Here is a 24,974-nt window from a genome sequence, read left to right on the forward strand (position 1 = left end):
GTTTATTTTATATCTAGAGTTCCTGTGCTCCAAAAATTATGAAATTTTTGTGGTAAGCTATTCTTATCATATATGAACTCTGGTAAAAATTTGAGGACCAGTGCATGGGTAGATCTATAGTTATAGATTTTTCTTTTATGAATAGTCAATCCTTACATGAATTTTTATAAATTATTTATGAGTCCAAAATTCATGAAATTTGTTGGAGGTAATCCTTGTACCATATGGATGTTAATAAAAATAGGAAATCTGTTGCTTGACACTTTTCAATAGGATTTTCCATTTATGATATTTCAAGCCTTGCTTCCTTGTCATTTTTGTATAGAATGTTTTACTTAGTAAAATGACATGAAATTTTTATAGTAGTCCTTTGATAGCATTAGTAAGGCACTGTAAATTTTTGAGAATTTCATAAGTATATCTGATATATGTTTATTATTTAACCTAGATATATAAATAAAATAATAAAGGTAATTAAATAAATAGTTTGGGCTTCACCATTATATTAATGTATTTGGTATGATTAAACTATTGGTAGATCCTATGTTGTCAAATTTTGAATGATTACATGAAGTAGAAGTATTATTACTTTATATTGCATATTAAATAGTTTCTGGACTGATTCTAGAGTGTGATGAGTTGCATGTTGAAACTGATGTGTACTGTAAAAATAGTTAATAACAAAGTTGTAGAGAATTTGATAAGCTTTCCAGAAAGTCTAGGATCACTGTTTTTAGATTAGTAGAACTCCAGTTATGAGTGAAACAAGTAGCTACTGTTTGTGGCATGGTCGATGCATTGTAGGAGTAATTAAGTAATAATCGAGAAGAGATATGCACCTACTCAATAAATATGATGCACTTGTTAACATTTATGCATTCGTAATACTTATGCCATACTCATGCATCTAGGATCGGAGGAAGAGATCACATTGCTGGAATTCGAAGAAGCAGAGGAAGGGAACCAGCAGGAGGATCCGCAAGCCGCTGCTCCTGAAGGCGTGGAGCAGAACCCTGAAGAGCTTCCGGAGTGCCCTGACCACCGCCCTACTTCCTTTCTGCGAGGCAAGCCCCGGAGCATTATAAGTCTCCCAGTAATTTACAAATGTTTACTTACATATTTATGATTGATGCATTAGGTTATAAGAGTTGAATGAAACCACTTGATGCATGTACATTCCTTGTCCAAATATTACACCTTTAACCGGTATAGGTCCAGGATCGAATATATATGCTTATCCATGCTTAGACCGGTAGAAGTCGGGTGATGTCCTGTCACCTACGAGATATAGGTGGATACCGGAGCACGGTTGGCTATATTTGCTATCGTGGAACAAGAACCATGGGGTAAAAGTAAATCGAGACCGGACGGGAAGTCGATAGAGAAGCGACAAGACATGGAGGTCTTGGGTGTGGATTTATCCCCGTCTGTGTCGATTAAGGACCGTACCTAATGGAGACAGGGATCCCGATCTTCCGCCAGGTGATGATAACTATCGTTGTGGCGGAGAATGACACACCGATCCGGCTTCAGATCGAAAGATCGAACCCTGCAATCTTAGCACCACAGCTCCTCTGGTTATCAACTGAGTCTCGGACCAGGTTGACCTCGCCAAGAAGGCTAATCCCTGCCTGCGCAACGAAGAACACAAGCAAGAACAAGAAAGATCGCAACCAAATTGCAGATGTATGATTAATCTCACGAGTTGGGGTCTCACAAACCGAAGAACGGCGAAACTGTTTCTTGACAGAATAATCTAAGCAAAACCCAAACCCTAATGGAGGGGCGGCGGCTGTTTATGAAGACTCTAGGGTCGTGCAAGACCCCTGGACGCGCCCCTAATGGGCCCAAACTCGATACACGGTCCAACGGACCAAAAGACGGTGTCGCAGCACCCTGGCAGATTCTGGATGCTGACTTGTTTCGACGATTCCCGTTGATTCTGAATAGATTTTGATGTGAAACCACTTGGATTGGCTTCCTTATCAAATTAGCTTTCCATCCATATGTGGATCATCGAAAACGGAGTCCGGATGCGTCCTGGGCGACCAGTTTAAGGCAGACTGGTCCTGGAGGCCGAGGCAGACTCGAATTCGTGTTGGACTGGGCCTCCGGCTTGTGTTGGACGTCCTTGCTGGTCATCATCACCTCCTCCATGTCCTCTTAGTCCCTCTTGACCCTCTCCAATGTTCCTAAGCAAGATAACATCATTAGGTAGTAGTCTATTCTCAAAAGTATGAAAAGGATCGCTTAAGAACGAGCTCACCTGTAAATTGAGTTGACGCATTCGAGCCCGGGTCATTGGACCTTGCATGACTGGTTGGAGGATCAGCTGGTACATCCAAAGGAGTGATGTCCTCATCATCCTCCCCCTCTTGAATTGGAGTCGTCCTCGACTCAAGCTCATCTTCTTCTCCCAAATAAGGTTTCAAATCTGCAATGTTAAATGTGGGACTAACCCCGAACTCGGGTGGCAACTCAAGTTTGTATGCATTATCATTTATTTTCTCAATAATCTTATAAGGACCAGCTGCTCTTGGCATTAATTTAGACTTACGTAGCTCAGGAAATCTATCTTTTCTTAAATGTAACCAAACCAAATCACCCGGATTCAAGTTTAATCTCTTTTCTACCTTTACTACCAGCAATTCTATACTTTTCATTCATGCTTTCAATATTTGCTTTAGTTGTTTCATGCAACTTACGAATAAAATCAGCACGCTCTCTAGCATCACTATGTATTCTCTCAGTGGTAGGTAAAGGCAAAAGATCAATAGGAGCACGGGGGTTAAAACCATACACTACCTGAAAAGGACTTACCTTGGTGGTGGAATGTTCCGCCCTGTTATATGCAAACTCCACATGCGGCAAACACTCTTCCCACATCTTCAAATTGCGCTTCAAAATGGCTCTCAACATGGTGGACAATGTTCGATTCACAACCTCAGTTTGCCCATCAGTTTGGGGATGACATGTTGTAGAAAACAGCAGCTTGGTCCCCAATTTATTCCACAACGTGCGCCAAAAATGACTCAAGAATTTTGCATCACGATCTGAAACAATAGTAGAAGGCATACCATGCAAGCGAACAATTTCTTGAAAGAAAAGGTCAGCAATATGAACAGCATCGTCGCTCTTATGACAAGGAATAAAATGTGCCATCTTAGAAAAACGATCAACCACCACAAAAATACTATCCCTCCCCCTCTTAGTCCTTGGCAATCCCAACACAAAATCCATAGATATATCTGCCCAAGGAGTAGAAGGAACAGGAAGAGGCATATACAAACCATGTGGGTTCAATCGCGACTTAGCTTTTTGACATGTGGCACACCGAGCCACGTACCGCTCCACATCACGCCTCATCCTAGGCCAAAAGAAGTGTGTGGACAGCACCTCCTCCGTCTTCTTGGCACCAAAATGTCCCATCAATCCGCCTCCATGTGCCTCCTGCAACAACAAAAGACGAACGGAACCAACTGGAATGCATAGGCGGTTAGCTCTAAACAAAAACCCATCACTGATCATAAACTTATTCCATGTGCGTCCCTCTCTACAATTAAGCAACACATCCTTAAAATCAGGATCAAGCGCATATTGTTCTTTAATGGATTGAAGACCAAAAATCCGGCAATCAAGTTGAGACAGCAATGTATATCTTCTAGACAAAGCATCAGCAATCACATTATCCTTCCCTTTCTTGTGTTTGATAATATAAGGAAAAGACTCAATAAATTCAACCCATTTAGCATGCCTATGATTCAGATTATTTTGAGAGCGAAGATACTTAAGCGATTCATGATCAGAATGAATAACAAATTCTTTAGGCCACAAATAATGACGCCACGTCTCTAAAGAACGGACAAGTGCATACAATTCTTTATCATACGTGGAATAATTAAGAACAGGACCATGTAATTTTTCACTAAAGTAAGCAACAGGTTTACCATCTTGCATCAAAACACCACCAATGCCAAGTCCACTAGCATCACATTCTAGCTCAAAAGTCTTACCAAAATTTGGAAGTTGCAGCAATGGTGCGTGTGTAAGCTTGTCCTTCAAAGTGTCAAAGGACTCCTCATGTGCCTCTCCCCAATGAAACACCACTCCTTTCTTCGTCAACTCATGCAATGGGGCAGCAATGGTGCTGAAATCTTTGACGAAGCGGCGGTAGAATCCTGCAAGACCAAGAAAACTCCTCACCTGTGTGACGGTTTGGGGAACCGGCCAGCTCTTTATGGCTTCAATTTTCATCTCGTCCACCTCAATTCCCTGTGGAGTTACAACATAGCCAAGAAAAGAAACTCGATCCGTGCAAAAGATGCACTTCTCAAGGTTACCAAATAAACGTGCATCACGTAAGGCATTAAAAACAGCACGTAAGTGATCCATATGTTCATCAAAAGACTTGCTGTAAATCAATATATCATCAAAGTAAACTACCACAAAATGACCAATAAAAACTCTTAAAACCTCATTCATTAAGCGCATGAAAGTGCTAGGTGCATTTGTCAAACCAAAAGGCATAACTAACCACTCATACAACCCGAATTTGGTTTTAAATGCAGTTTTCCATTCATCTCCAAGTTTCATTCTAATCTGGTGGTAGCCACTTCGCAAGTCAATCTTAGTGAAAATTATAGAACCACACAACTCATCAAGCATGTCGTCTAGCCTAGGAATAGGATGACGATACCGAATAGTAATATTATTGATGGCTCTACAATCAACACACATACGCCAACTTCCATCTTTCTTAGGAACCAAAAGTATAGGAACGGCACAAGGACTAAGGCTTTCACGTACATACCCGCGGTCCAAAAGGTCTTGGACTTGCCGCTGAATTTCCTTAGTCTCCTCAGGATTGGTTCGATATGCAGCTCGGTTGGGCAAGGTCGCTCCCGGAATCAAATCGATTTGATGCTCTATCCCTCTCATAGGTGGCAGCCCCGGGGGTATCTCAGCTGGAAAAATGTCCTCATACTCCTGCAAAAGGTTAGTGATAGCAGGAGGTACCGAGCTAACAATATCATCAAGTGAAAACATAGCTCGTTTGCATACCAAAGCATAGCAAATATCATCATCAGAAATTTCAGCAAAGTCACATTTTGTTGCAAGCATAACACCACCCTTCAATTTAATCCCCTCAGCCTTAGAAATAGATGTAGACTTATCCTTTTTAGGTGGGAAAATAGAATTAGCAACTTGCTGATTTTCAGATTGAACATCATTCAAACTAGCAGCGCGTTCTCTATCAGCTTGTACAATTTGAGCAGGGGTCAAAGGTACCAAAGTAATTTTCTTTCCTTTATGCACAAAAGTGTATTTATTACTTCTACCATGGTGTGTAGCATCATTATCATGTTCCCAAGGACGACCCAATAAAAGTGAACAAGCTTGCATAGGTACCACATCACAATCAACAGAATCAGCATAAGAACCAATGGAAAATGAAACTCTGCAAGTTTGTGTTACCTTTGCTTTACCAGAATCATTTAGCCACTGAATATGATATGGACGTGGGTGTGGGCGTGTGGTCAAGCTAAGCTTCTTGACCAAATCAGAACTCACCAAATTGTTGCAGCTACCTCCATCAATAATGACACGTGCTCGACGGTCGCTGATGACGAAGAAAATCTGGAACAAGTTATGGCGTTGTAGCTTCTCAGGTTGCTGGACTTGTGAGCTGAGCACCCGCTGTACAATAATGCTCCTATAGGACGCCGTGGCCTCGTCACCAAGGACTTCGCCGTCCTCCTCATCTGCATCTTGGTCTTCTTCATCCTCAATGTCAGAGGTGCTGATGTAACCATCTTCTGTAGCAATATATGCCCGCTGACTTGGGCAGTCCTTCTGCACATGGCCAATGCCATGGCAGCGGTGGCACTGAATACCCGAAGTGCGTCCCGTCGATGCAACGGATGAGGAACTCTTGGTAGGCACCTGCAAAGAATTTTTACCTGAATCTGAAGGTCGTGCGGGAGGTGTCTTAGGTGTAGCGGAAACTCCAGAGGCTGTTGGTCGCTTGCTCGCTGGTGGAGGCGTCCGAAAAGTGGTTGGCTTGGTCAGCCCCGAAGATGGTGCCGAGCAGTGGCGTGTATGTGCTGGTGCTGACCTTGCTCTTGCCCTGCTGTTCACGCCCCTGCAATTCCTTTTCTGCAAGCATAGCAAACTGAAACAACTGGTTGACAGTGTTAAATTCTTTATAATCAACAATGTCCTGAATGTCACGCCTCAAACCAGAATAAAAACGACAAATGGCATCTTCAGTTTCCCTCTACAACACTACAGCGCATCAATCCCTTTTGGAGCTCACCATAGTAATCCTGTACAGATTTATCTCCTTGTTCTAAACGCATCAATTTCTTACGCAAGTCTCTATGATAAGAAGGAGGAACAAAACGATCACGCATAGCTACCTTAAGTTCTTCCCATGTACCTAGGTAAAGCATCCTGTGCAGCTAGCCCATTCCACCAAATAATGGCAAAATCCTTAAACTCACTAGTAGCTTGTCTAACTCTATGCTGCTCAGGTACAAGGTGGGCACTAAACTTTTGTTCTACCGTCATCTCCCAATCAAGATATCCCTCAGCATCATAATGACCCAAAAAAGATGGTATTGTGAACTTAATCTTAGCATAAGGATCATCGGGCACACGGTGATTATTACCTTGACGGTGGTGGTGGTGGACACCACCCATACCTGTCGTGTTGCGGCGAAGACGTTGCCGTAATCTCTCTTGTCGGATAGCTGCTCGACCTATGTTTCCAGCGGCATCATGCACCGTGTCTTGACCATCGGTGTTGCTGCCAGAAACGTCATTGTTGCCCGCCACAAAGGTTTCCAACTCAGTAACCTTGTCGGTTAGCAGTAGGAAATTCGCTTGTCCAATCTCTCCATGCTATTGCCAATGTTGAGTTCAATGAGTGCGTCAGTGACGGCCTTCCTGACGGCCTCATTCATCCTTTTTTGGGCATCCTCTACAACAGCTTGTAGTTGCTCTTGGCTGACACACTCGTTGAAACCCTTAGGATTGTTATCTCCAGTCTGTTCACCTCCTGCCATTGAAAACACAAAAACAGGAACAAACAGGTGAAAGTTATCCCTACCAAATGACTACGTGGTTGGAGTGGTGTCACTTTTCACAGCAAGTGGAAGCGTCTTACCAAGCTCTTACCAAGTTCTTACCAACGCAAGCAGTGGGCGGTACAACCGGCGGCTGGTTCGTGATACCTGTGAGGTAGTGGTACCGAGATTGCAAGGCCCCTTGTCTGTACTGATCTGAAGAATTTGTGGAGCTTGGAAGGCAAACAAAGAGTAATATGTATATCTGGCACACAAGTCAGTAACAGAAAGTAATGCTGAATTATAGTCCAAAGTACTTGTTCTCGTTGCTGGTCTAAAGTGTTGCAAGTACCAGGTTGTGACAAAAGTATAGGTGGATAGCAAGGTGATAGGTATGAGAAAAACAAGTATGGTGGATGGAAATAGCAACACAAACAAGGAACCAGACAGCACACGCAAACACAGCTCACTTTGGGCTTCTCTATGTGCTCCTCTAGATATTGTTCCTCTTTTGCCCCTCTCTTTTTTTCTATTTTTTGGGCTGTCGTTGTTTTTTTGGGAAATTTCGACTTTTTTATTTTATTTTTTTGATATTTTTCCTTTACTTAGGAGCACAAAAGCAGTAACCACAGAAAATATGAGCTCAAACAAGTGTAAGACGTGGCCTGTGGAATTTTCAGAAAACTGGATGAAAATTGACAAAAACCTTGTGACCACGAAACGAGGATCTTGTGACCACTTTTTGGCCAATCTAAAAATTCCGAACCCCGACAAAGCGAGGGATGGACGGATCCGAAATTTTTTTCTGATCGATTTGCATATATGGAACGTCGAAAACGGAGTTCGTATGCGAAAACTAGACCAGTTTTAAGAATTGGCTCCGAATTAGAGGACAAAACGGGAACAATGTGTGCAAAATTGGTCACAACAGCCAAGATTTGATGGAAACGATGGGGGAAAACACACGAACTGGACTCTAACACGACCTAACCAGCAACAAGACCTCGACCAGGACACAAACTCAACACGACGGACTCTGAAACTGAAATATGCAAAGGCTATGGCGCGGAAGGTTCTAGGATAGGAAAAACGAGTATGGCACTGGACTATGGGACGAATACGAAACACTCAAACTAGGGAATAAAAGTGAACCTGACTGGTATACCTTAGCTCTGATTACCACTTAATGGAGACGGGGATCCCGATCTTCCGTCAGGTGATGATAACTATCGTTGTGGCGGAGAATGACACACCGATCCGGCTTCAGATCGAAAGATCGAACCCTGCAATCTTAGCACCACAGCTCCTCTGGTTATCAACCGAGTCTCGGACCAGGTTGACCTCGCCAAGAAGGCTAATCCCTGCCTGCGCAACGAAGAACACAAGCAAGAACAAGAAAGATCGCAACCAAATTGCAGATGTATGATTAATCTCACGAGTTGGGGTCTCACAAACCGAAGAACGGCGAAACTGTTTCTTGACAGAATAATCTAAGCAAAACCCAAACCCTAATGGAGGGGCGGCGGCTGTTTATGAAGACTCTAGGGTCGTGCAAGACCCCTGGACGCGCCCCTAATGGGCCCAAACTCGATACACGGTCCAACGGACCAAAAGACGGTGTCGCAGCACCCTGGCAGATTCTGGACGCTGACTTGTTTCGACGATTCCCGTTGATTCCGAACAGCTTTTGATGTGAAACCACTTGGATTGGCTTCCTTATCAAATTAGCTTTCCATCCATATGTGGATCATCGAAAACGGAGTCCGGATGCGTCCTGGGCGACCAGTTTAAGGCAGACTGGTCCTGGAGGCCGAGGCAGACTCGAATTCGTGTTGGACTGGGCCTCCGGCTTGTGTTGGACGTCCTTGCTGGTCATCATCACCTCCTACATGTCCTCTTAGTCCCTCTTGACCCTCTCCAATGTTCCTAAGCAAGATAACATCATTAGGTAGTAATCTATTCTCAAAAGTATGAAAAGGATCGCTTAAGAACGAGCTCACCTGTAAATTGAGTTGACGCATTCGAGCCCGGGTCATTGGACCTTGCATGACGGTTGGAGGATCAGCTGGTACATCCAAAGGAGTGATGTCCTCATCAGTACCGTTGTTGGCGCTTCTGACAAGATTGAACGCATGCCTCTCACTTAGCTGGCCGGATAACTCGTTCCGACCGCGAAGCCGAGTAATTCAACTCAGGCCGGGAATCGTTCTGTTGTGCGCTCCTTTCGGGGAACGATCAGACTGAGACCAAGGGCAGGCTTGGCCTGAGCATCCTGGCATCTAGTGTTCCAGATTGTGCGGCGCAGTACGGACCCACGAAATGTGTACCGGAGTTGTACCAAAGGTGACCTAAGGCTATCGTGGCTGGTAGACCTGGGTTTGTGTTAGGAATAAATTCCCAGCTGGTTGAAATTGATTCAAATCGCCGTCTCTCCCGGATAGTGAGAAACTTGGCTAGTCCCAACATCGTAGTAACTGTGTTATGAAACATGATGGTTTGGATGAAAATAGAATTACAATACCTGCTATGGTTACTATTGTATGCTTCTAAATGATATATCACATGTTTGGCACAGGATAGTTGCTAATCTAGAAATAAATAGTCATAATTAACGTGATAAAGGAATCATAACTGTACAACAGATCAATTGCCTTTTCCGTAAAATGTTGTCGAGTTACGTCCACTTATACAGCCTTGCATAATCCTTGGAGTCATTTTATTTCTGGTTCATGACGGGTAAGTCTAGCTGAGTACCTCCTCGTACTCAGGGTTTTATTTCCCATTGTTGCAGATGGCACTGTATATCATGGGTATTGCAAGAGTTGCTTCTATCCCGCTGTGGATGAGGAGTAAGCCTTGGGCAGGCTTCTTTAGTAATTCCTATCCTTGCTTTTGTGGACCGTGATCTGGCTTGGCACTGTATCAAACTATGTTGGAAACTTTATCTTCGAGCTTATTTGCTTCCGCTTTATTTATCAAACTCGGTTTGTAATAACTTTTATTCGTACTCTGATGATGAAAAGTATCTATGAACTTTATGTAATATGTGGCATGTATGTTGAATCCTGTACGATCTTGGTTGTTCTAAATCGTTTATCGAGACCCGTCGTGGAACTCGATGGACTACCGGGTTTATATGGGTTCAAGTATGACAGTGCGACCGCTTGTGGATTGCCATTGTACTTGTATTCTTATAAATTGGTCGGTTCTGCGACAGCTAGTATCAGAGCAAGATTCAACGTTAATTGTCACAAGTGTATTTAAAACAAAAGTTTTGTTTTTCAAAAACCCTTCTCTAGCAACTATTAGTTATATAATAGGTATTTGAAATCTAAAGTGTGCCAATGATCACTTTCCTTATGCCCAAATTAAGGACTTTTAGGTGGCTATTTAAGTACTAACATGGGGGTTTTTACTTCGTCGTCCATACGGCGTGCTATGGTATGGATGCCATTCACTTGAGTGGTAATGTATGGATCAAATGCCTCTACGCCAAGGTAAGATGAGTGTATGACCGCAAGATGTGAGCGTGCGGTCGGGAAGAGTTAGCTGTGGTACGGCTATGTATGCATGCTTGCATGTGTATATGGTACGTATTTAATTGTGGGTTTAAATTATTGTCGGGTAGATTGATATGGAAGTATATGTATGGGTATACATATATGAAAGTATTTACAATTACATTCTGCATATTTCATTATGGGTTTAGGGCTGAAATGAAATTTTATGCAGGTACACTAACAACGAAACGTGTAGCTCGAATAGTTACGCTATTTATGAGAGAACGTATGTATGCCACCGTGTCTACCGTTAGAAACAAATTTTTCCTAAGTTTGTGAGGACGTACGGCACGAGCATGCATCATGTTAAATTACCATTCACATAATTACATTGTTCCTCCCCTTATAAAATTCTTACTCGGTTATGTAACTCTTATCCACTATGGCATTGTCTCACCAATGGGTACATGTTAATGGTGTAGATGGCACGCACAAAGCAGACTGCTCGCAAGTCCACCGGAGGCAGAGCTCCTAGCCGTCAGCTCGCTCCACGTACCCGTCAACGTCACATGTTCCTTGGAGAGTTTGGAATGCCTACACTCTTGTGGAGAGTGCTCAGCTATGTAGGCTATCCTGATGGAATGGAACCTCGCTACTTCTGGGCGAATGAGCGGTTGGGAGAAGGTCTCTTAGTTACTATGGAGGCCGTTGTTTGTCCCTGAGGTGACGATTCTGAGTGGCCAGGCTGGTGTTATGAGTCAACTGGTAGGACTGCTAAAGAAGCAGCTGGCAGGGCAGCCTTTGGGATCTTGAGGAATATCATGGATCGTTTTCCTCAAGAGCTGGCAGCCGCTTTGGTTGGAGTCTTTCCAAGAGGTAACCCCTCAACTGACTCATGGCAGCAGGCAAGAGGAAGATCTTTGGAGATTGGTGCAGTAGAAGGGCAGAACAGCGATAACCCTTCCATGAGCGCCATGTTCGCAATGATGAGAGTGTTAGATGGAGTTGAAGGTAGCCTCAGACGTGTGTCTGGTGCTCTTGGTCATGCCCATGAGGATCGACGTCAGCTTCAGAGGGAGCACGATGCCGAGATTGAGAGGCTCACTGAAGAGATGACTCGGTTAACTCACCAGCAAAATGCAGCTTGGTCCAGGGAAGATGTCCTAAGAGCTCAACAGTTTGAGCTGGGACAGCAGCTGGCCAATGCAGAAGAATACAATGATAATCTGCATGAAGAGGTTCATCTACTGAACAATCAGCTCCACCCTTATGTCCCACCTGGAGCCACAGAAATGGATCTAGAAGGGTACGAGGAAGAAGAAGAAGTGGAGCCTGAAGAAGAAGTAGAACCTGAGGAAGGAGATGATTCTGCGTCTGACCTCGATAGTGATCATGAGGAGGATTAGATCGCTTAGCACTTAGTGGAAGGACTAATGTATCACCTTTATTCATGTAATGGACCTATAGTTCAAATTTGGCATTAGTACCCAGACTATTATGTAATGTTAATCGCACGTTTGGATGAACATCAGTGCAATTCCAGTCCTTTGTTGATAATTACGATTTAAATTTGCATGCGTTATGAGCGCGATAAGGGGTCAAATTGGTGATGTCATGTTGCGAGAATGAATTGTTATGCCTCTGTTTTTATTGTGCTTTTGAGAATTTTCTCCAGTAATTTCAGTTTGGCATGAGTACCTAATTCATCTGCAATCTCTTGACATCAACCAATAATCGCTTATTGTTGCAAATTCACAGATGACGCGCACCCGTGCTGGAGCTGGTGGCAGCCAGGATGGCAACCATGATGACTTGCCACCCCCACCGCCGCCATCTGCTCAGGAATTCTTTACCCAGTTCCTGGGGAGCCAGAGGACAATGGAAGAAGCTTTGCGCCTTATCACGCAAAACACTGCTTGTGGCCACCCACATCAACCAGGGGCCGAGCCAAATCAGCACAGTACATTTAAGGAGTTTCTGGACATGAAGCCTCCGATCTTCAAGGTGGCTGAGGAACCACTACAGGCCGATGAGTGGCTGAATACCATTGAGCAGAAATTCCGTCTGTTGAGGGTCACGGAGCATCTGAAAGCAGAGTATGCTTCTCATCAATTGCAAGGACCAGCAGGGATTTGGTGGACACATTTCCTGTCATCCCTACCTGCTAATGCACGATTTACCTGGGAACAGTTCAAGCTGGCTTTTAGGGGACACCATATTCCCTTGGGCCTGATGCGCATGAAAGCAGCCGAATTTATGAGGCTCACTCAGGGAACAAAGTCACTCACAGAATATATGCACGCATTCAACAACTTGTCAAGATATGCTCCAAGTTTTGTGGATACTGAAGAGAAAAAGATAGAGAGTTTCAAGCGAGGTTTGGGTACTAAACTGATGAAGACTATGGCAAATTCCCGATGTGCTACGTACAATGAGTTTATTAGTGATGCCTTGACCCAAGAAAACCACAACAACATGCATGCTGTTGCTAAAGGTCGCAAGAGGGCATATGAGGCCGATGCATACGGATCCTTCCAGTCGAAAGCACCTATCACAGCTAGACCACAATTCTGTCCACCTGCACCCAAGTTTAGGCCTCCACCACCGAAAGCTCAGAATAATAGGCCACAGAAACCATTCCGTAAGGCGTTCACTATTGCCTTACCAAAAGGAAATGGCAATCAGGACAGCTCCGCTAGATTCAGAAGTAATCAACCATGTTTCAACTGCAACCAACTGGGTCATTGGTCCAAGGAGTGCCCCCACCCCAAGAGGAATGGCAACCCAAATCAGAACAATAAGAGGCAGGTGAATGCCAGGGCACGTTAGGGACAAGTGCATTATACCGCCATAGAAGAGGTGCCCGCTAGAGAAGTTGTCACGGCTGGTATGTTTCTCGTCAACAAGCATCCCGCTATTGTTTTATTTGATTCGGGAGTTTCTCATTCATTTATGAGTCAAGCATTTGCATCTAGACATGATCAAGAAATAATTGAAGTAAGCAAAGGGGGTTTTAACATAAGTTCAGCAGGGGGAACTGTTACTACCAAAAAGATAGTCAAAAATGTACTCATCTTGATACAAGGGAGGGAGTATACCACAGATTTGATAATATTGCCGGGGTTGTCGATAAGTGTAATCTTAGGCATGAATTGGATGAAGTATCATGGTGCTCTTATTGACACCAGCACCCATACTATCATGTTGAGAGAACCCACGGGAGGGAATGCTTTTCTAGTCCCACTCTCCCACGATTTCGAACCCCAACATTTAGCCTGTGCTATCCAAACCACCACAATATGTGATATCCCCGTGGTTTGTGAGTTTCCGGATGTATTTACAGAGGAATTACCAGGTCTACCACCGGATAGGGACGTGGAATTTAAGATCAAATTAGTGCCAGGTACCGCACCCCTATCTAGAAGGCCCTATAGAATGCCACCCAATGAGTTAGCAGAACTTAAGGTTCAATTGCAAGATCTATTGGACAAGGGTCTTATCCAACCTAGCTCATCTTCCGTGGGGATGTCCAGCCTTGTTTGTGAAAAAGAAGGATAAGTCACTGAGAATGTGTGTAGATTATAGACCACTCAATGCGGTGACCATCAAGAACAAATATCTGTTGCCCCGCATAGACATCTTGTTTGATCAACTAGTGAAGGCAAAGGTATTCTCCAAAATTGACTTGAGATCAGGTTACCATCAGATAAAGATCAGACCGAAGGATATACCTAAAACTGCTTTCTCTAGTAGGTACGGCTTATACGAGTATTTGGTTATGTCTTTCGGACTAACAAATGCTCCAGCCTATTTCATGTACCTGATGAACTCAGTATTCATGCCCGAACTTGATAAGTTCGTGGTCATGTTTATCGACGACATATTGATTTATTCAGAAAATGAGGCAGATCATGAAGGGCATCTGAGGATTGTCCTATCCAGACTGAGGGAGCATAAGCTATATGCCAAGTTTAGCAAATGTGAATTTTGGATGAGCAAAGTACCTTTCTTAGGTCACATTTTATCAAGAGATGGAATCTCAGTAGACCCATACAAAGTACAAGAGGTCATGGATTGGAAAGCCCCAACTTCGGTCCATGAAGTTCGGAGTTTTCTAGGGTTAGCAGGGTACTATCGTCGGTTTATTCCAGATTTCTCAAAGATAGCTAAGCCTATGACCAGACTACTTCAGAAAGATGAGAAGTACAAATGGACACCAGAATGTGAAACAACTTTTCACACCCTCAGAACTTTGTTGACTATCGCACCTGTGTTAGCACAACCAGACATTGAAAAGCCGTTTGATGTATTTTGTGATGCATCAGGAATAGGTTTGGGATGTGTGCTTATGGAAGAAGGGAGAGTAATTGCATATGCTTCTCGACAATTGCAGAAACATGAAGTCAACTACCCTACACATGATCTGGAACTTGCAGCCGTTGTTCATGCATTAAAGATATGGAGACATTACTTGTTGGGCAATGTATGTCATATCTATACTGACCACAAAAGTCTCAAGTATATCTTTACCCAGCCAGAACTGAACATGAGACAACGAAGATGGTTAGAATTGATTAAGGACTATAATTTAGAAGTGCATTACCATCCGGGTAAAGCAAATGTAGTAGCCGATGCACTTAGTCGGAAGTCCCATTGCAACACTGTGGAAGCATTGTTGGAAGATGGATTCAACTTGTTACATCCTACTGTACTACACAATATCACAATCAGTTGTTCACTTGAGAGCAAAATCATAGAGCTACAACAGACAGATGTAGGGACAAATCACATCAAGAGAAAAATGCAAGAGCAATAAACCAAACATTTTAGATTGGACGAAAGAGGTGTATTATGGTTTGAGGACCAGCTAGTGGTACCAAAAGACCGTGAGCTAAGAAATCAAATCTTAGATGAAGCTCACTCATCCAAATTGTCTATCCATCTGGGTAGTAGTAAGATGTATCAAGATTTGAAAACCCGTTTTTGGTGGACTAAGATGAAGAAAGAGATCGCAGCCTATGTTGCTAGGTGTGATAATTGCAGTAGAGTGAAAGCCATCCATATGAAAACCGCTGGATTACTTCAGCCATTGCCTATTCCAAGATGGAAATGGGAGGAAATCAGCATGGATTTTATCACAGGCCTTCCAATGACGCCGAAAGGTCATGATTCAATCTGGGTCATTATTGATCATCTCACCAAGTCAGCACACTTTATACCCGTGAACACACGGTATATAGTTGGGAAATACGCTGAGATATATGTTTCCCAGAACGTGAGACTGCATGGAGTACCCAGGACTATAATCTCAGATCGAGGACCACAGTTCATAGCTTGTTTCTGGGAGCACTTACACCAGGCTTTGGGAACCCAGCTAATCAGAAGTTCAGCTTATCATCCGCAAACTTTAGGACAGACAGAGCGAGTGAACCAAATCCTAGAAGATTTACTTAGAGCTTGTGTTATATCTTTAAAGGGTTCATGGGAGAAATGGTTACCTTTAGCTGAATTCTCCTATAACAACAGTTATCAAGCGAGTATCAAAATGGCTCCATTTGAAGCCTTGTATGGTAGAAAGTGCAGAACTCCATTGAATTGGATTGAGCCCGGTGAAAGGAGATACTTTGGTATTGATTTTGTCAATGAAGCCGAAGAGCAAGTGCGTATCATCCAACAACATATGAAGGCAGCTCAATCAAGACAAAAGAGTTATGCTGACAGAAGAAGAAGACCGCTAACTTTTGAAGTGGGTGGCTATGTATACTTGAGAGTATCACCCATGAAAGGTGTGAAAAGATTTGGGATGAAAAAGAAGCTTTCACCAAGATATGTAGGGCCATACAAAATTTTGAAACGAAAAGGGAATAAGGTTGCGTATAAGTTACAACTTCCACCAGAGATGAGTGCAATCTTTGATGTGTTCCATGTTTCTTAGTTAAAGAAATATCTTCGAGTACCTGAAGAAGCTATTGCACCCACCAACGTGCAGCTTCAATCGGATTTGACCTATGAAGAAAAGCCAATTCGAGTAGTAGAAGAGATGGAGAGAGTGACAAGGAGTAAGATTATTAAGTTCTATAAGGTGGTGTGGAACAATCATAGTGAACAAGATGCTACGTGGAAAAGAGAAGATTATCTATGAGAAGTTTATCCCGCCTTTTTCCAAGAATGGTAGGTCTTGCAAATCTCGGGACGAGATTTTTATAAGGGGGAGGGGCTGTAACACCTCGGGTGTTAGCCTTGCATAATTTGACTTGCATAACATGAGCATGATCATCACGCATTCATAAACAAGCAATTACAATTGAAACATTTGATTGAAACATTTGCAACATTTACTTGTTATCGCATGTTTCATTATCATATGCAATCTTTCTCGTTATTTCATGTCTCCATGAGTATCTGCAAATGATCATGAATGAAAACATGTACTTAGTAGAAGTGAGTCACAAAAACATGTAACCACACTTGGGTTAGCAATTAGAACATTGTTCATGAAAGTCACTTTTCTAAATCAAGCCTTTAAGGCATGTTTCATGTGATTGCACTAATTAACTCTATGAGTGACTACTACATAAAATGATTGAATGACCTTGCAAATTGCTTGAACATGCTTAGGATATCATTATGAACAACTTTGGTATTTAGGGCTAGGGCTAGTTTGGTCATTTAGTCATGGTTTGAGTATGTATCATGATTTCAAAGTGACATGTTTGACTAAGGTTGAACTAGGTGCTAGAGACCTTGCATGGAGGAGTTCACTAAAGCAATGTTGTAGTGTTTGACTTAAGGAACAACTTTGATTTTTGGACCTTTGACTGATTCAGCTCCTAACATGTGTGAATTTGGATTTCAAAAATCATCAAATCACTGATTTCAACACTTAGCAAATTTTGCGAAGTCATGAACCCTGACAGACTGACAGGCCTAGGTTGGGGGTGATTTTTCTCGGTTTCAGTTGAGAATTGGAGCATGATCCTTGAACGAAAGTTGTAGCTAGTACATTAGACTTCAACCTTTATGTACTAAGTTTTGGCTGAAAGCCATTGGTAACGAAGTTGTCATCGTTGCAATACTCGCTGTCAGGCTAATACGTGCGTGACTGACTAACTGAATCAACCGGCACAGTGGCCGACCGGCGGCAGAGCACACGCGCCGCGTGTCCACGGCGACGGCCGTGCGTCGCCAACGCCCTGATCGCGTAGGCCATGACGCGCCTGGGCGTGCCTTAACCCCGCCAGCTTCTGCCCGAGCCATCCGCGCCCTCACTTCGCTTTTCTGGCCTCTTTCCTCGCCCGCAACAGCAGCCGAGCTCCCGCAGCTCCACCGTTGCCATAACCATGCGCCAGCTCACGTCTAGCCACTCCATCACCACCACAGCACTCCATCGCCACCCCAGCAACCTACTACCTCCTCCCGTGCCCGCTGACAGCGCTTGGTAAGCCACCGCAACGCATGCGAGCTCGCCAGAGTTCCGCCGTGAGCCCCGTCTCCGTGGCCACGTCGCCACCGTCCACCCCAGGCCGCGTTAGGGCGCTAGATAGCTCCACCGCAGCTCAGTGATGCTCGGCGCAGCGTTCGTTCGAGCCACCGTAGCCTCCATCGGCGTACCGCCATTGTCCAGCCCTACCGTGCCGCCATGAACGTCGCCAACGTACTTAGCTCCGTCAATAGGGCCGACCAAGTGGCTCGGTAGATTTGCTAGGTCGAGTAGAAGGTCTGGTGAAGATGTCACCGTCGGCGAACTCGCCGCCGTCGAGTTCTAGCCGCGTCAGTCGTGCAGCGCCACCGTGCTCTGCTGTGTCTCGCTGACTAGTGGGTCCCGCGTGTCAGCGACTCCATGTTTCAAATCTAGTTCAGTTTGAATGCAGATTCACATGTGTTTTGTTATTTTTGTATCTTTAGTTTGGTAGCTCCTAAATTTGTGAAATAAATTTTGTAGTGTTCCTTAGGAAGTGTAGTATTTAGGAAAAATATGTTTTTAACATTTACAGTAGAAAGTTTTGGAGATTTAAATAGGGATTTGAATTGTGCTTTTGGATGCATTCAAATTTGTTTATTTTATATCTAGAGTTCCTGTGCTCCAAAAATTATGAATTTTTTGTGGTAAGCTATTCTTGTCATATATGAACTCTGGTAAAAATTTGAGGACCAGTGCATGGGTAGATCTATAGTTATAGATTTTTCTTTTATGAATAGTCAATCCTTGCATGAATTTTTATAAATTATTTATGAGTCCAAAATTCATGAAATTTGTTGGAGGTAATCCTAGTACCATATGGATGTTAATAAAAATAGGAAATCTGTTGCTTGACACTTTTCAATAGGATTTTCCATTTATGATATTTCAAGCCTTGCTTCCTTGTCATTTTTGTATAGAATGTTCTACTTAGTAAAATGACATGAAATTTTTATAGTAGTCCTTTGATAGCATTAGTAAGGCACTGTAAATTTTTGAGAATTTAATAAGTATATCTGATATATGTTTATTATTTAACCTAGATATATAAATAAAATAATAAAGGTAATTAAATAAATAGTTTGGGCTTCACCATTATATTAATGTATTTGGTATGCTTAAACTGTTGGTAGATCCTATGTTGTCAAATTTTGAATGATTACATGAAGTAGAAGTATTATTACTTTATATTGCATATTAAATAGTTTCCGGACTGATTCTAGAGTGTGATGAGTTGCATGTTGAAACTGATGTGTACTGTAAAAATAGTTAATAACAAAGTTGTAGAGAATTTGATAAGCTTTCCAGAAAGTCCAGGATCACTATTTTTAGATTAGTAGAACTCCAGTTATGAGTGAAACAAGTAGCTACTATTTGTGGCATGGTCGATGCATTGTAGGAGTAATTAAGTAATAATCGAGAAGAGATATGCACCTACTCAATAAATATGATGCACTTGTTAACATTTATGCATTCGTAATACTTATGCCATACTCATGCATCTAGGATCGGAGGAAGAGATCACGTTGCTGGAATTCGAAGAAGCAGAGGAAGGGAACCAGCAGGAGGATCCACAAGCCACAGCTCCCGAAGGCGTGGAGCAGAACCCTGAAGAGCTTCCGGAGTGCCCTGACCACCGCCCTACTTCCTTTCTGCGAGGCAAGCCCCAGAGCATTATAAGTCTCCTAGTAATTTACAAATGTTTACTTACGTATTTATGGTTGATGCATTAGGTTATAAGAGTTGAATGAAACCACTTGATGCATGTACATTCCTTGTCCAAATATTACACCTTTAACCAGTATAGGTCCAGGATCGAATATATATGCTTAGCCATGCTTAGACCAGTAGAAGTCAGGTGATGTCCTGTCACCTGCGAGATATAGGTGGATACCAGAGCATGGTTGGCTATATTTGCTATCGTGGAACAATAACCATGGGGTAAAAGTAAATCGAGACCGAACGGGAAGTCGATAGAGAAGTGACAAGACATGGAGGTCTTGGGTGTGGATTTATCCCCATCTGTGTCGATTAAGGACCGTACCGTTGTTGGCGCTTCTGACAAGATTGAACGCATGCCTCTCACTTAGCTGGCCGAATAACTCGTTCCGACCGCGAAGCCGAGTAATTCAACTCAGGCCGGGAATGGTTCTGTTGTGCGCTCCTTCTGGGGAACGATCAGACTAAGACCAAGGGCAGGCTTGGCCTGAGCATCCTAGCATCTGGTGTTCCAGATTGTGCGGCGCAGTACGGACCCGTGAAATGTGTACCGGAGTTGTACCAAAGGTGACCTAAGGCTATCGTGGCTGGTAGACCTGGGTTTGTGTTAGGAATAAATTCCCAGCTGGTTGAAATCGATTCGAATCGCCGTCTCTCCCGGATAGTGAGAAACTTGGCTAGTCCCAACATTGTAGTAACTATGTTATGAAACATGATGGTTCGGATGAAAATGGAATTACAATACCTGCTATGGTTACTATTGTATGCTTCTAAATGATATATCACATGTTTGGCACAGGATAGATGCTAATCTAGAAATAAATAGTCATAATTAACGTGATAAAGGAATCATAACTGTACAACGGATCAATTGCCTTTTCCGCAAAATGTTGTCGAGTTACGTCCACTTATATAGCCTTGCATAATCCTTGGAGTCATTTTATTTCTGGTTCATGATGGGTAAGTCTAGCTGAGTACCTCCTCGTACTCAGGGTTTTATTTCCCATTGTTGCAGATGGCACTGTGTATCATGGGTATTGCAAGAGTTGCTTCTATCCCGCTGTGGATGAGGAGTAAGCCTTGGGTAGGCTTCTTTAGTAATTCCTATCCTTGCTTTTGTGGACCATGATCTGGCTTGGCACTGTATCAAACTATGTTGGAAACTTTATCTTCGAGCTTATTTGCTTCTGCTTTATTTATCAAACTTGGTTTGTAGTAACTTTTATTCGTACTCTGATGATGAAAAGTATCTGTGAACTTTATGTAATATGTGGCATGTATGTTGAATCCTGTACGATCTTGGTTGTTGTAAATCGTTTATCGAGACCCATCGTGGTACTCGACGGACTACCGGGTTTATATGGGTTCAAGTATGACAGTGCGACCGCTTGCGGATTGCCATTGTACTTGTATTCTTATAAATTGGTCGGTTCTGCGATAATAGCATGCTCAGAAACAGCTCACAAGTAGCAAGAAAATGTTGTTTTACACTTGGTGAATTTTTTCTAAGTGTTGGGCTGATTTTAGTTTGCAAGTAACTGACTTTGGAATGATTTAAATCACAAACCATGGTGAATTAAGAAACACTCCCTAAAGCGAAGTTGTAGATGGCATGTAGCTCTACAACTTTATTTAATGGAGTTTTTGCAATGGATGAATGGATTATGAGATATAAAGGGTTGAAAACGCGCTGTCAGTCACCGTAATCTGCCCTGACGGCCGCGTTCACGCGCACGCCAGTGGCCAACCGACCATAGGCCATGGCCGTCGCGTGTTGGCCATACACTAGCATTTACCCATCCAATCAAGCTAGAGTGGGCACATAAATGCCGTGTACTCGTCGCTCATTCCACTCACTCGCTCTCACCTTCTCCAACTGGCTCTGCCTCGCTAAAGCACCGTGCTGAGCTCGCTGTGCACCACCGTAGCTCCATCACCGCTGCTCGCCATTGATGTAGCCTCGTTGTTCGATTCATCTCGGCCATAGCTACTCCACCATCACCTCCACCTCCTCGAGCCACCAGCATCACCTATCGACCCTAGGTATAGCAACATTTAGCCTCACCATAGCTGCCATCATCACCGGAGCGCCACCGCGCTTGTGGCTCACCATGGCTCAGTCGTTCCACCGCACCGCATGCCTCCATCTTCTCTGGTGTAGCACCACGCTATAGTCTAGAGGCTTAGGCTAGATCTAGGAATGACGCCACTGCTTGACTGTGCCAGAATGAGTCACCGCTCCATGCATTGCCGCCATGGCCGTGCCACTCGAGCTCGCCGCCACCGAGTTGGTTCACCATCTCCCTACTTTCTCTCACGTCTTAGGTCGAGTAACCCTAGACCTAGCTAGTGGCATGACGGAGACCCAGCTTTCATCGCCGTCTAGACAGAACAGTGAGAGCACCGCTGTGCTTCGTGCGTCGCCGCACGACCATACATGCGGCCAAGCTCACCGACGCCACCTCAAGCCCTCACCTACACCATGTAGCTTCGCTAGGTCACCAGGATGGAGTAGCCATCCTCGCCTAATTGTGCCATAGCTAGAGATGGCTGGTGTAATGCTGCTAGACCTTCGTCGTCCACCATGGCCACCATCGAACTTGCTCCTCTGAGCCACCGAGCCAACTAAGCCTACCAGTCGATGCGTAGGGGTGAGAAGAGTGCAATGGTGAACACGCTACCACCGGAGACCTTGTTATCAGCAAGTTCTCTCCAGTCAGCGCCATCCCCTATTTTGGTCTCACTGACAGGTGGGTCCCGTTGACCGCGGGCCTCAGTTGCCAGCCTATGTGATGTTTTGATTTTCTGATTTATTTTTCTAGATTTACATGCAGACTTCAAAAATTCATATCTCAAGCTAGGAGTGTCCAATTTTGGTGAAACAAATTTTGTTGGCTTCCTCATGAAGTGTAGTATTTGATAGATATATGAAATATACTATTTAGGGTATTTTTCTATAAGGATTAAATTGAGCAAGATAGGTGCTTTTAAAGCAGTTTATATCTTGTAAAATGTATAACTTAAGCTAGAAATGTGATAAAATTGTGATTGTAATTTTGCTGGTCTTGTGTTGACATGCTCTAGCTAGGAAAAATACTAAACCTACAGTAAGCATACTTGAAATATGGTCTTCATATTTAATCCTAATTAATTGCTAGTTTCTAGTGAAATTAATTAGAGTAAAAATACATAACATATGATCATACAAATTGTTACACAATATTATTATGCTAGGAGGAAAGTAAGAAAAAATATTAAATCTATTGTTTGGCACTTTTCACTATGCTAAACTATTTTTGCTAAAATAATCCTATGTAACTTGTCATTTTTGTAAAGGTAGCTATTCTTATCCAAATGGCATGAAATTTTTACAGTAGACTATTAGGGTCATTTGTAGACTACAGTAATTTTTGCAGAATTTATTAAGTAATGGAAATATTTACCATTGAAGTCACCTTATTATCTAAGGAAATTAATAGATGAATATAAATAAATTAGTTATGTTTAACCATGATGTTTTCTATGGTGCTTGAGATGCATATGATATGTTGATGTTCTTTGTTAAGCTTAGAAGTAATTGGTTGTATGAAACTAGTTAATTATCGCTTTATTATTCAACTAGATGGCTACATGTATAGTTCTTTTCTGTAATGATGGTTAATAACAAAGTTATAGATAACTTAATGATCTACCTTATGTTAAATTTTCATAGTCATAGGCATTATGGTTTAAGAATTATGGCTATAAGAAATATGCTATCAGAAATGCTTGCTCTCTGGATAGATCTAAAAGATTAAATTGTTTGACTTACATAATTGCTGAATCACATTAAAAGAAAGTTGTAGGCGTTTTCATAAGTTTTCTAGAATGTCCACAACCATATTATTTTGATGTGTATAACTCTAGTTATGGTCAAAACAAGTGGTTGCTGTCTTGTAGTCTAGAAAATGATTTACATAAGTGTTTGTTTAAGTTACTAGAGATGAGATATGCACCATCTCAGTAAAAGTAACTGTAACTTGTTATCACCTTAATGCAATGCTATTGAAAACACTTATGAGGATGCATTCATCACATCATATCATATTATACATGTCATCATATATGCATTCATGATATCTTATTTCGTGCTCATGCATATAGGATCATCCAAAGGGATAACTCTTTTGGAGTTCAATGAAGAAGAGGAGGAGGATCAGCACAAGCCATCTTAGGCCATAGCTCTAGGAGAAGAGGAGCAAACTCTCGAGGACATCCCTGAGTGTCTGGATCACCGACCAACCTCTTTCCTCAAAGGCAAGCCCCAGAGCATTCTAAGTCTCCTATGTTTTACAAAATATCACTTAAGTCCTTTATGTTTGATGCATTAGGTTATAAGAGTTGATTGAAAACACTTGATGCATAGAACTACCTTGTCCAGCTACATATACCTTTAAAACTATGTAGGTCTAGGATCGAATATATGCTTAGCCATGGTTAGACCGGTAGAAGTTGGGTGATTTCCTATCACCTATGGGATATAGGTTGATACCAAAACATGGTTGGCTATATTTTCTATCATGGAAAAGAACTATGGCGTAATGTAATTAGAGGCCGGGCAAAGTCTATGTGTAGGTGGACTCATGTGATTTTGTCTATGTTGATTAAGGACTATACCGTTGTTGGCACTTCTGACAAGATTGAACGCATGCCTCTCACTTAGTTGGTCAGATAACTTGTTCTAACCATGAAGCTGAGTAGCTCAACTCAGGTTGGGCCCCGTTCTATAAAAGTGCACACTCTAGATGGTAGTAAGGATGTGCGGGGAGCCAGACGTGAGCCCAAGGGCAGGGTAGTCCTAATCGTCCTAGCAGCTGGTTGTCCCTGATTATGCAGCGCTGGTCGAACCAGCTAGTGACCACTGATCTGGTCTGCCTAGGTTTGTGTTAAGAATAAATTCCTAGCTAGTTGAAGTTGATTCGAATCGCCGTCTCTCCCTAATAGTGAAAAACTTGGCTAGCTCCAACATCGTAGTAACTATGTTATAAAATAATGGTTATGATGAACATGGGATTACTACAGCAGCTATGGTTACTATTGTATGCTACTAAATGATATACCACATGTTTGGCATAGGTTAATTACTAATCTAGATATGAATAGCTATAATTAACTTGATGATCGAATTTTAATTGTACAACTGATTTAGTCGCTTTTTATGCAAAATGTTGTCAAGCTACCTCCACTTAT

This window comes from Miscanthus floridulus, chromosome 1 (assembly GCF_019320115.1).
Source record: "Miscanthus floridulus cultivar M001 chromosome 1, ASM1932011v1, whole genome shotgun sequence".
Taxonomy (NCBI): Eukaryota; Viridiplantae; Streptophyta; class Magnoliopsida; order Poales; family Poaceae; genus Miscanthus; species Miscanthus floridulus.